Source organism: Gopherus flavomarginatus, chromosome 3 (assembly GCF_025201925.1).
Source record: "Gopherus flavomarginatus isolate rGopFla2 chromosome 3, rGopFla2.mat.asm, whole genome shotgun sequence".
Classification (NCBI taxonomy): domain Eukaryota; kingdom Metazoa; phylum Chordata; order Testudines; family Testudinidae; genus Gopherus; species Gopherus flavomarginatus.
Genome location: NC_066619.1, coordinates 217,483,115 through 217,495,298, shown reverse-complemented (window position 1 = coordinate 217,495,298; position 12,184 = coordinate 217,483,115).

The window sequence follows — 12,184 nt, the reverse complement described above, 5'->3', positions numbered from 1 at the left end:
TTTATTTAGGCAAGGCCATCTCGTCTTGAATATATTCTAGTAATGTCATACAGGGGGAATTTATAACTTTATATATAATGTTACTACGTACATTTCACCATGGTATTCTCGACCAGTGAATTATTTTTTAAATGATACCTCTCAAAGCATATTTTGTATAAAGGTTTTCACAGTAGTGTGTAGGATGTGAATATCTGGATGCTTTGGGTCACATGGCCCATTCTCTGACAGGGAAAGCGAAGCTTTGCATTTTAGATGTTGCAAGCGACTGCCTGAACAAGATTTAGCCATTCTGCAAGACACCTAGATTGTAGTACCTAGGGATAATACTAGAGGGTCAAACATTCTCCACCAAGAGACTGTAAAAGTAAGATGCTCAGGGCCCGGGCCCTGCAGGGGCCCCCACGAGAATATAGTATTGCAACTTTTTTTTTTATGGAAGGGGCCCCTGAAATTGCTTTGCCCCAGGCCCCCTAAATCCTCTGGGCGGCCCTGAAGATCTTAGAGACTTTCTTGCTATGAACTCAGAGTTGGATTACCTTTTTGTGGGACCCTGGGCCCGAGTAAGTAGGGGCCCCTCCCCTCCCATCTGCAGTTTCCCCTGGCACTCCTGCCAGGGATATAGGGTTGGGACACAGGAGCTTCCTGCCAGCACTACTGCTGAGGACCAGGGGCTTGCCTCCCTGCCTAGCATTCCTGCTGGGGTGTAGGGGAAGCCCCTGTGCCCTAACTCTGCTCCCCAGCAGGAGCACCAGGTGGAGCAGGGCAAACGCCTGTGCCCTGATTCCACTCCCTGGCAGGAGCACCAGGCAGAGCAGCGCAGCATATGGGGGCACTCACATTTCTGGTCCCCAATTGGGCAAGGCCATATTGTCCCAATAGCTAATCCACCACTGTAATGTTTTTAGAACTCATTCCACCATGTCTAAGAGGGCCATGGGTGCATCTCTTAAAAGTGTCACCGTAATCTTTAAAACTCAGACCAGAGACTTTTTGTTGTCACCCGCAGAAGGGATCCACATAGGCAATGCTCAAAGAAGAAAGATTACATGCCATAATATTTGCAATATTTTTTGAGATGGTTGTCTGTGAGGATTCATACTAGCTGCTCTCCTCCCCTATAATTTCAGAATCTTACAGCAGATTTTGTATTTAATTGAAAGAACTGAGTTGTAGGGGCAGCTGCACCATCTTATATATTGTATAAGAGGAGTGTATACATCTGACACTGTTTTCCAGAAAGACTGAACCCATACAGAGAATGCATACTTTACCTACAGAGAGGTTTAATGTAGGTAATCTTGAAGAACCACAATTACTATAATAAGTAATCATTTTATATCAGCCTATGTTCCTCACCAGCTCCTTTAGGACACAATGCTGAATGATTAGCATGAAATCTTACTCTGAATTATCATAACTCTTGTACCTATTGGGTCATGTTCTCCCATGGTGTGACTCCACTTAAATCTATGAAGGCACTATGTTAGTCATCCCTTTGAGACAATGACCCAGTGTTACTAATGGTTGTTATATGTATTATATTCACTCATCATTTTAAGTCCAATAAATATGAAGATAATAATAAATAAAATAGTCAAAGTACTAGGGTGCAGCAAAGATGTTTTAGGAGTATTAAGATAAATTTAGGTAATTGTACTGAAATGGAATTCTTAGAGTACAGGGATACAGTCCAGTTAATTTTTCATAACTGTAAACGTATGTGGTTTTGCTCTTGCTTTGAGTCAGAAATGTTTCCAGTTTAATAAAAATCAGGGCAACTTCTTTGTCTGGGTACTTGTTTCTGTTGCCTCTTCACTGTTCCTTACATGAAACATAAAAAGGGTATTATTCTATTACTCTTTTTGGGTTACCCAACAGGAAAGCATAGGATAATTTCAGGACTACAACCTATCCCTTGGGAGGAGGTTCTATACTTTTTTGTGCTCCATACACATTCATGATTCATTGTCCTTCCGCTTTCCCTGCCAGCTCCTTTCTTGTGAGCCAGCAGACTGAAATTTATGACAGTCCACTTCTATGAATATTTTGAAGAGCTGAAATGTTGTCAGTTTCAATTCCCTGCTGGCTCAAAAGAATAGAGGTAGCAGGGAAAACAGAGGTTGTGCACAATGTGCACACGCCCACTATGTGGTGTTTATTCCTCATCTATCTCAGGAGCTCTATTTTTAAGTTTTGCATACAGCCCTAGTCTTGAAAGGTTGGTATAGTTCTTCTGTTAGAGGAAACAGTTTATAACAGAAGTTGCCAAGAAGACTCAAAGTTGGGTCCTGTCAAACTTCTCACTGTCCATTTAAAGATACATAGAGGGATCATTTAAAATACATACGGCCCATAATGGAAAGTGAGCAGAGGGGAAATAATCATTCGGTGGCCTTGCCTAAAAGGGAACAAAACAATGTTGTATGAAAAGATCTGAGTGAACACAAAAATAAACTATATTCAAAAGAGCTGAGCTACAAATAATAATAATCAAACTAGTGGTAGTCAGAAATATCTGGTCACCAGCAAGCAATAATAGACAGTGTAACAAATGCGCAGAAGCCAGATGTGCAATCTCAGTGACTGCCAATTGTACTGGTTTTTCCAACTCTGAATATTCACACAGTTGATATTAAAGGTTGAACAAAGACCCAAAGCTACCTTGAGAATTCAGCCTGGGAGGAGGTATTGAGAGAAAAAGTGGATCCACATGAGGATTTGTCCCTGATGAAGTAGTCTGCAGACTGACAAAGTTATTATTTATATTACAATAGTGCCTAGGAGCCCTAGTTAAGAACGAGGATCCCAGTGTGCTAAGTGCTGTACAAAGATAGAGCAAAAGAGCTGGACCCTACCCCACAGATCTTATAATCCAGGGATAAAACGAGAGACAACAGATGGATATAGACAGACAGGGGAGCACAAGGAAACTAGGAGACAGTATTGGTCAGTATGACTGACTGTGGTATCAGCACACCAGAAACCTAATCACTGTCTCAAGTTTTGTTTTTTTTTTAAATTTTTTTTTTAAAGTGGGTTTCATGGAAAAGAGAGTTTTAAGGAAGGATTTGAAGGTGGATAATGAGGTAGTTTGCAGATGTTTACAGGGACCTCCTCTCAAATGTGAGGGGCAGCATGGGAAAAAGCATGAAGGCTTATTTAAAATTTTAATAGTGGGCAATGGAGGCTGGCATCATGGGCCAATCAAAGGCAGGAGTTGACGTCTGGGTAATGAATGAGAGATGATAGGTAGGGTGGGGAATAGGGATTGACAGTGAAGGGCCTTTAAAGTGAAGACAAGCAGTTTAAGTTTGCTGCAATAGAGAATGGGGAGTCAGTGGAAGGATTCAAAGATGGGGTGATATGGTCAGAGCAACAAGCTAGAAAATTGATCTTTGCAGCAGCATTCTACATGGATCAGGGGGGTAAAATTGCGCTTGTCAAGATCAGAGAAAGCGATGTTGCAGTAATTGAGAGATGAGATTATGAGAGCCTGGACAAGAGTTCTAGTTGTGTGGAAGGACAGGAAAGGCTGTAGCTTGGAGATATTATACAGAATAAATCTGCAAGATTTAGACATAGCCTGGATGTGACGACCAAGACAGAGGTTGGAGTACAAAATGCCCATGTTATAGGCTTGAGTGACAGGCAAGATGATGGTATTGTCCACAGTGATTAAGAAAGGATTTGGGAGAGGGAGATTAGAAACCTTGTTTTAGCAATGTTGATCTGAGCTGATGGCTAGACACGCACAAGGAGATGTCAGAATGAGGCTTAAATTTTAGTTTGGATAGAAGATTAGTCTAGAGTAGATCTATGAGTCAGCATAAAGCTAGTAGTTGAATTTATGTTTGCAGATGAGGTTACCCAGAGAGGGTGTAGAGGAGAAAAGAAGGTGATGAAAGATCAAGTTCTGTGGAACCCCCACAGAAAGTTGGGGTGGGGTGAGGATGATTGTCCAGAGGACATGCTGAAGGAGTAATTAGAGAGGGAGGAGGAGAACCAGGAGTGGATAGTCACCTGAGCCAAGGGAAGACAAGATTTCAAGAAGAAGAACATGGTCAACTATGTCCAAGCTGGCTGACAGATCAAGGAGGATGAGGCTGGAGTACTACTCTGAACTTTGGCTAGGAAGAGGTCATTAGATGTTTTCGTAAGAGCAGTTTCAGTGGTGTGCAAGGAGCAGAAACTGTATCTGAGAGGTTGTAGGATGGAACTGGAGGAGAGGTTTTAAACCTGATGCCCATTAATTTCATTTGGTGGCCCCTAGTTCTTGTATTATGGGAATAAATAAATAACTTTTCCTTATCTACTTTCTCCACATCACTCATGATTTTATACTCCTCTATCATATCCCCCTTGAGCCGGGGATGAGAGACTCAAGGCTGGGACAGAGGGTTTGAGGGCTGGGGGGGTGATGGTTCTGGCTTGGGCTGTGGGCTCTGGGTTAGGGCCGGGAATGATGGGTTTGGGGTGCAGGCTGCCCCAGGCTATGGCAGGGAGAGAGGACTCTCACCCACGTTTCTCTCTCTCCCTGCAGCAGCACCTGGACTGAGGGGAAGAGGCACCTCTCCCCATCACAGCAGCTCTGGGGCTGGGGGAGAACATCTCTCTCTGCTTCTCCCCGCTGCAGCAGCTCCAGGGTTGGGGCCATGGGATAGGCACCTCTCTTCTGGCTGTGGCAGGTCCATGCCAGGCCTAGGTTGTGGGAGGGGTGCCTCTCCCTGGCACAGCCCAAGCACCTGTGCTGTGCTTAATAGGTTGTGTGGCTGCATAGCTTAGAGGGAACTTATGTTACAGGATATTTATCCATAAAGAGTAACGTGTAAAGTTGTGATCGGGTGAATTCCCCTCACTCGCCTTGCAAAAGCCGAATTAGGCCAAGTGGCCCCAAACAGCTAGTTAGGCTACAAGCAGGGAAGATTTAGGCTGGAGGCAGCCAATTAAGGACAGGTTCACCTGTGCAGGAACAGGCAGGGCTGTATAAAGGCAGGTAGATAGTTGCAGAGATAGAGGTGTCTGATAGTGGAAAAGGTTGTGGCCATCTAATGAATAGAAGGAGTTGAAAGCTGGCAAACCCAGAAAGGGTAGAAGCCTGATACCTAGGAAGAAGCCCAGGGAAACAGCAGCAAGGGGTAGGACTGCACAGGGACTGTGGCTGCTTGTTATAGGGTCACTGGGCTATAGCCCAGAGTAGAGGCTGGACCTGGGTTCCCCTATTAGCCACTGGGGAGTGGCAAAGGGTGTTGGAGATGCCAGATGAACAGCTGGTCTGGAAAGACTGTGAATTCCCTGGAAGGGGAGGACTTTAGTCACCTGGATGGCAAGTCAAGCTACATAGAGGAAGCTACAAACCTAGGAGTGAGTGGGGTAGCAGAGTGAGACAAGATGAGAGAAGACAACACTGGAGGAAGAGTGCAAGTTGGCAGACCTAATCCCCAGGATGACCATTAGGAGCTGCTGCTCATGGTGAGTGCATCATGTGACAAAGGTATCTACAGAAAATCTTGACAAATTTCAAGCTCATAATCATTATAATAGGTTAAGAATAATATGTTTATATTGAAAATATGCTTCTTTGGCTTGGAGTCAAAATTATTCACCAGAGGATAATAGGATAATATGCCTTGGTAGCAACCTATTCAGGCAGGATTTAGCCAGTCCCTATTTAGCCAGTGATGTAATGCAAGGCTCCATTGTTTATCCTTGCTTAATATCAAGACTTTCCATGGAAAATCATCAGAGGCAACTGAAAACTTTAAAAACTACCTAAAGATGTACAAGGAACTTTACAGCAACACAAGGGTTTTGTGATCCTAGAATGCATAAACAGGGAAATCTCAAGTAGAGGTAGATTTATTTTACTTCTGTATTTGGCACTGGGTGACTGTTGCTGGAATACTGTGTCCATTTCTGGTGCCAACAATTCAAGAAGGATGTTGATAAATTGGAGAGGATTCAGGGAAGAACCACAAAAATGATGAAAGGATTAGAAAACATGCCTTAGTGATAGATTCTCAGAGCTCAATCTATTTAGCTTCTTAAAGAGAAGATTAAGCTGTCTTGACTACAGTCCAAATAGCTTTGTGGGGAACAAATATTTAATAATGGACTCTTCAATCTAGCAGAGAACGATACAACCAAGTCCAATTGCTGGAAGTTGAAACTACAGGTCTGTCACATCTTACGCGCATTTAACATGCGCGATTTCAGCTTTACGCGGTGGGCAAAAACAAAAAAAAAGAGAAAAATAACAATTTAAATACTGTTTCTGTAATGCGGGTGATTCCGCCCACCATTCAACTCAATGTAATTTTGACTATAGGCAGCACGTAAAGCGAAAACTATCCATAGAACGGAACCCCCACATAAGATGAGACAGACCTGTAGACAAATTCAGACTGGAAATAAGGAATACATTTTATAATGAGAGTAATTAATCAGTGGAACACTTTACTAAGGGTTGTGGTGGAATCTCCAAAACTGACATCTTTTAAATTAAGATTGGATGGATTTTCTAAAAGATATGATGTAGGAATTATTTTGGAGCAGTTCTTTGGCCTATGTAATACAGGTTAAACCAGAATGATCACAGTGGTCCCTCTGCTCTTGGAACCTATGAATGTTTGGATCCTGGTTTTTGTGAAACTGGCCAGCTCTGCAACAGACTGAACTGAGAGGGAAAATTACTGTATTAGACAGGAAAGCTACTTATTAATAAGTGTGACCTAGGTTCATATTTTATGCCTTTTTGCATTGTAATCAGTTGTTTCCATCACTTTATCTTATTTCTAATTAAATCTTTATCCTTTCTTCAATAAACCTACTTTTGTTTTATTGTAAGTGCTCAGAAGTGCAGGGTGGCTGACAGGAGTGGTGATTTAAGGTAAAACAGGTAAAATGGGGTACACTGAACCTTTGGAATTTCTGTGAGTAGACAGTGTCTGTGGCTGGATATTACAGGAAATGCTTCAAACAGACTGAGGGACTAGGGTGCACCTGTTAACCTGAATGGCTGGTGGTATTAGGGAGATGACCCCCAGCCAGGTGTAGGAAAGACTCCCTTATGCTGGAGACAGGTGCCCCAAGAACTGTCACATTCACCAACATGAGTAAAGATTCCATAATTGGACACTACATTGCATAAAGTATTTGTGTATACCTTATATTGTTTCAGTGAAAACTCCTTGGCCACAGTTGTCAGGGGAAACACTGATAGCAACAGTAGGACTCCTCTATTTAGGTATTGCAACACCTAATTTTTAGGTGTTTTGCCACCCAATGGAATCCACCATTGTGAGTTAGGCACCTAGGCTTCTAATACAAACCATGGGAAGAGTTAGGTGCCTATTGGATTGGGACCTGCTGGCAAGATGGACGGGGAACACCTAGCTTGAGGATCACTAACAGAAACCCTAGGTGCCTAGAGGTACTTTAATTTATGTGGACATTTAGGCATCAGCTGGGTGGGGGTTTTGAGAATCTCAGTGACATCTAAATATTACACTTGGGCATCTAAGTCTTTTGGATCTAGCCCAGTGTTCTCAAACATGGCTATTGTTAGTACAATTCCATCATAAGGTCGTAAGGACCAAAATACTTTTCTGGTCAGATGCAAAAATTATATTTATTCATTTTTGCAAGGCATATATGCACATGCAAGAGAGGGAAAAGAGTTGTTAAAGACAGTGAGAGATGTAGATTTATTTTTCTTAGCCGTGGGAACTTTTCCAACATTGCACATTCCACTAGAACACTGACTACAGCAGTAATGGCTGGTGTTTACCAAGAAACCTCAGTTCAGATCTGATAAATACAGTGTCTTGCTAATCCGTCTCACATTGATTCACATAATTTCTTTCCTCTATTTCTCAGCCAGCTTTTCTTTACAAATAAGATAGATACAAGTGACTATAAAGCAATTACACAATTATTGCAAAAAGCATACAAGAAGTGGTAAAAGAGGTGTATATTTTAAATCTAATTAATTCATATTGAAAGGTAAAATAACCTTGCAGAAATATTGATTGGATAAGAGGCAATTTTAAGGAACCAGAGGATTGAATTAGCATTTGAAGTTTAGCTTAAAATAGCTCATTGGCACATATTGTAGACTAGAACAATTTAGTAACTGCCAAGGTTTTTACAAGAGTATTACATTCGACTTGTCCACTGTCCTCTATCCTTCCAAATCCCTCAGCTTCAATCCAACGGCTCTGCATAATTGTGTGAAATGTCATAGACCAAGATAAACACTACTTGTTTAGGATAAAAATAATTAAAATCTTCTCATATATAAAGAAATCTTTAAATCTCTTTCATGTGCTAAGGGTATTGGAAAATATGGAGAATGTTTCTTTTATTAGAATTACTCTCATTTGAATGTGTACAGTGTTAATTTCCAAGTGCTCTATTTTATAGACTACTTTTTAAGGCATTCAGTAATCTATACCATATTTTCCTAGTCTAGAGTGTGTTTGTAGAGACACTGAGTGCTGCAGTTCTGTCCATAATCATGTGTTCTGTTCTAGTTATTTAGAACAGCAATGCAGCTTTTGGCAACTATACTAGTTTACCAGACTAGGATTAGCCAGTGATCTCTCTCTTTATCTAGTCTAATCTAGCTACTCCCATCAGGCCATTAAGGCCTAATCCTGCTTCTACTGTCTTCAGTGGGGCCCTTAATAATTCATCTGACATGTAATCACTGTGGTGAGACCAGGTACCTCAGTGCTATCCACCTTTCACTCGGTTATGCACATTCTCTGCTAAAGCATTGATTAGGGCACTCCAGCTCTCCAGATTAGAGCAGGGGTCAGCAACTTTTCAGAAGTGGTGTGCCGAGTCTTCATTTATTCACTCTAATTTAAGGTTTTGCATGCCGGTAATACATTTTAATATTTTTAGAACATCTCTTTCTATAAATCTATTTAATATATAACTAAACTATTGTTGTATATAAAGTAAATAAAGTTTTTAAAATGTTTAAGAAGCTTATTTAAAATTAAATTAAAATGCAGAGCCCCTGGACCAGTGACCAGGACCCAGGCAATGTGAGTGCCACTAAAAATCAGCTCACGTGCCACCTTTGGTTGCCATAGGTTGCCTACCCCTGTCCTAGAGCCCAGGGCCGGCTCCAGGTTTTTTGCCGCCCCAAACATCAGTGGGGGTGGGAGGGGGAGCTGCGATCGGTGGCAATTCGCTGCTTTCTTCTTCGGCGGCAGGTACTTCCCTCTGAGAGAGACCGAAGAACTCACCTGCTGAATTGCCCCAGAAGAGCCCGAACTGCTGCCCATTCCCCTTGGCTGCCCCAAGCACCTGCTTGCTGAGCTGGTGCCTGGAGGCAGCCCTGGTAGAGACTGCCAGATTACACCCCAGAGTGCGCTAGGAGATTTTAAGTCCAATATATTATGTAAAGTCCCAGAGTGTGTTTTGATATTTAAAAGTTAATGAAAACAGTGAGTCTAGCCAAGGACATTGTTTTTCTTTCCTGAAATTGAGTATGTGGAGGGGAAGACACCTGTGAGTCCTATTAGGGGGGTGGCAGAGGATCTATCAGTCAGCAAGTTGGAGGACATGTCAATCCTGGATATCTCCTGACAAATAAATTGAAGGGATCATGCCTACTGGCCAGACTGCATAAGCCTCAATAGGGAAGCAATCCAGTCAACAATCCCCAAAAGAGGGACTGAGGTCCCGATCCTAAAAGACAGTTAGGCACCTAGCTCCCATTGACTTCAAAGCTTAAATACTTTGAGGATCTAATCCAGGGTCTACTGGTCAGCAACCCACCCCCCTAGCTGAAATAAGTGACTATGTGGTCACTGCCATGTATCCTACATGAGAAGACCAGAATTGGAGAGAGTAGCAGACTGCACTCTCCATTATCTACTCCATCTATCATCAGGTAGCTAAGAACTGGAGCCTGTACTGAGAAAGGTATGTTGTGCAAGGACTGGTGAGGGAGTTATCAAACAGAGGGTTACATTCACAAAGAAACTTAGGCATGGTGATGTTGAGCATTGCCCCACCTAACTTCTAGTTGCTTAGAAAATCGCTGGATTCTCAAAGCCTGAGTTCAGCACATAGGCTCCCTATACAGTGAATGGGGAGAGAGAGACCAAACCCACACCTCTCTGAGTTCAGTGCCTAAGTAGGGGCTGCAGCGAGATACCTCCTAGTCCTTCTGCTTAGGATTCTCCACTGCAAACCTTCTCTTGTGCTTAGATACCCATGCCATTCTAGCAAGAAGTGGCGGGGGGGAGGGGAAGTTTCCTCATAACTCTTACCTCATTGGTTAGGATGCATTGCTGAGATGTGGGAAATTCCAGTTTAAATCCCTACCACTATCTGATGAGGCAAAAGGTATTTGACCAGAGGTCTGACACCTCTCAGCTCAGCGCTCTAATCACTGGGCAATGTTATATCCTGATATAGGACTGCTTCAGTGTCTTTTGTTGAAGCTGTTTCACTATAGATAAATAATTAAAAGAAATCATTAGAGAAAGGGTACTGGATCGTGGAACTCCTAGATGAGTGTTGTAACCACTAGGCTACAGTGTCAGTCTTATGTGCTGTATTGCTCTCGTTTCATTATTTAGACATAGTGGAACAGCTTCAACAGGAGAACCTGAGGCTATATGTACACTTAAAACACTACGGTGTCACAGCTACAATGCTGTAGCGCTTCAGTGTAGACACTTAGTACAGCAATGAGAGGGATTTTCCCATCACTATAGTAAATCCACCTCACCAAGAGATATACCAATCTCCTAGAACTGGAAGGAACCTTGAAAGGTCATCAAGTCCAGCCCCCTACCTTCACTAGCAGGACCAATTTTTGCCCCAGATCCCTAAGTGGTCCCCTCAAGGATTGAACTCACAATGCTGGGTTTAGCAAGCCAATACTCAAACCACTGAGCTATCCCTCTAGCTAGGCCATCAGAATATTTCTTCCATTGACCTAGCATTGTCTAAGATGACCTAGGTCACCACATAAGTACATTGCTCAGAGAGGTGGACTTTTCACACCCATGAGTGATGTAGCTGGATCAATCTAATTTTCCAGTGTAGATAAGCCCTGAGCAAACCTCATCTGGGAATATTCCAGAGCCCAGTGGCTGGGAGAAGAGACTCTCCTGAGAGGTGGTGGATCCCTCTACAGAGCCCTTCTCTCCATCAGATAGAGGAAGGACTTCAACTGGAGCCCTCCCACACCCCAGTGGAGTACCCTAACCACTGGCCGATGGAGACTGCAGGAAGTGGTGTGGGCCCAGGGACATGCTGGCCACCCTTCCTGCACCCCCCCATTGGCCTGGACTAGCGAACCACGGCCAGTGGAAGCCACAATCAGCTGAACATGTGGATGTGGCAGGTAAACAAACCGACCTGGCCCATCTGGGTCTTTCCCGGAACAAGAGGCAGCCCTAGTTTTGAGAACCACTGGTCTAAGGCATCCAGATTCCTGGTGTGGAGCTGCAATGTGCATGCTCAAAGGCAGAAACATAGATATGTAGAGAATTTTTACTGCAAAAATTTAGGCACTGAATGAATGTAGGCACCTACAGGGTTTGAAAGCAGCTGAGCAGGGAATTTGTGAATCACAGATTGGCCTGATTCTATGACTTAAGTGCCTAAAGTGGCAGTTAGGCACATAAGTCCTTTTGTGAACCAGACCAATATGTATAATTCAAGTAAACATCTAAGCTTTTAGATAGTTATCCATACTTGATTTCCCCACTGCCCCACCAATGCTAATAAGAATATGAACAAATAGCTTCATTAACTAATTTTATTTAGAACCTTAACTTAGAGGTACTTTAAACTTATATGAAACTTGTTTATCTAACAGAACATTACCATTAGAAAGAACAGAGGCATTTACAAACTATGTAAATTAACAATTACGAGGGAGATTTAATAGTCAGATAGCGCCATAGTTTATACAGTGTCATGCTGTATATTCCAGTGATATCTGTTTGTAGGGTGACCAGATGACCTGATTTTTATAGGGACAGTCCTGATTTTTTGAGTGTTTTTCTTATATAGGCTCCTATTACACACACACACACACACACACTCCCTTTCCTGATTTTTCACATTTGCTCTCTGGTCACCCTACTTGGTTGCAACTTCAATTTTGGAGTCCTGACAATGACTGCAAAATATTTAGAGAACTGGT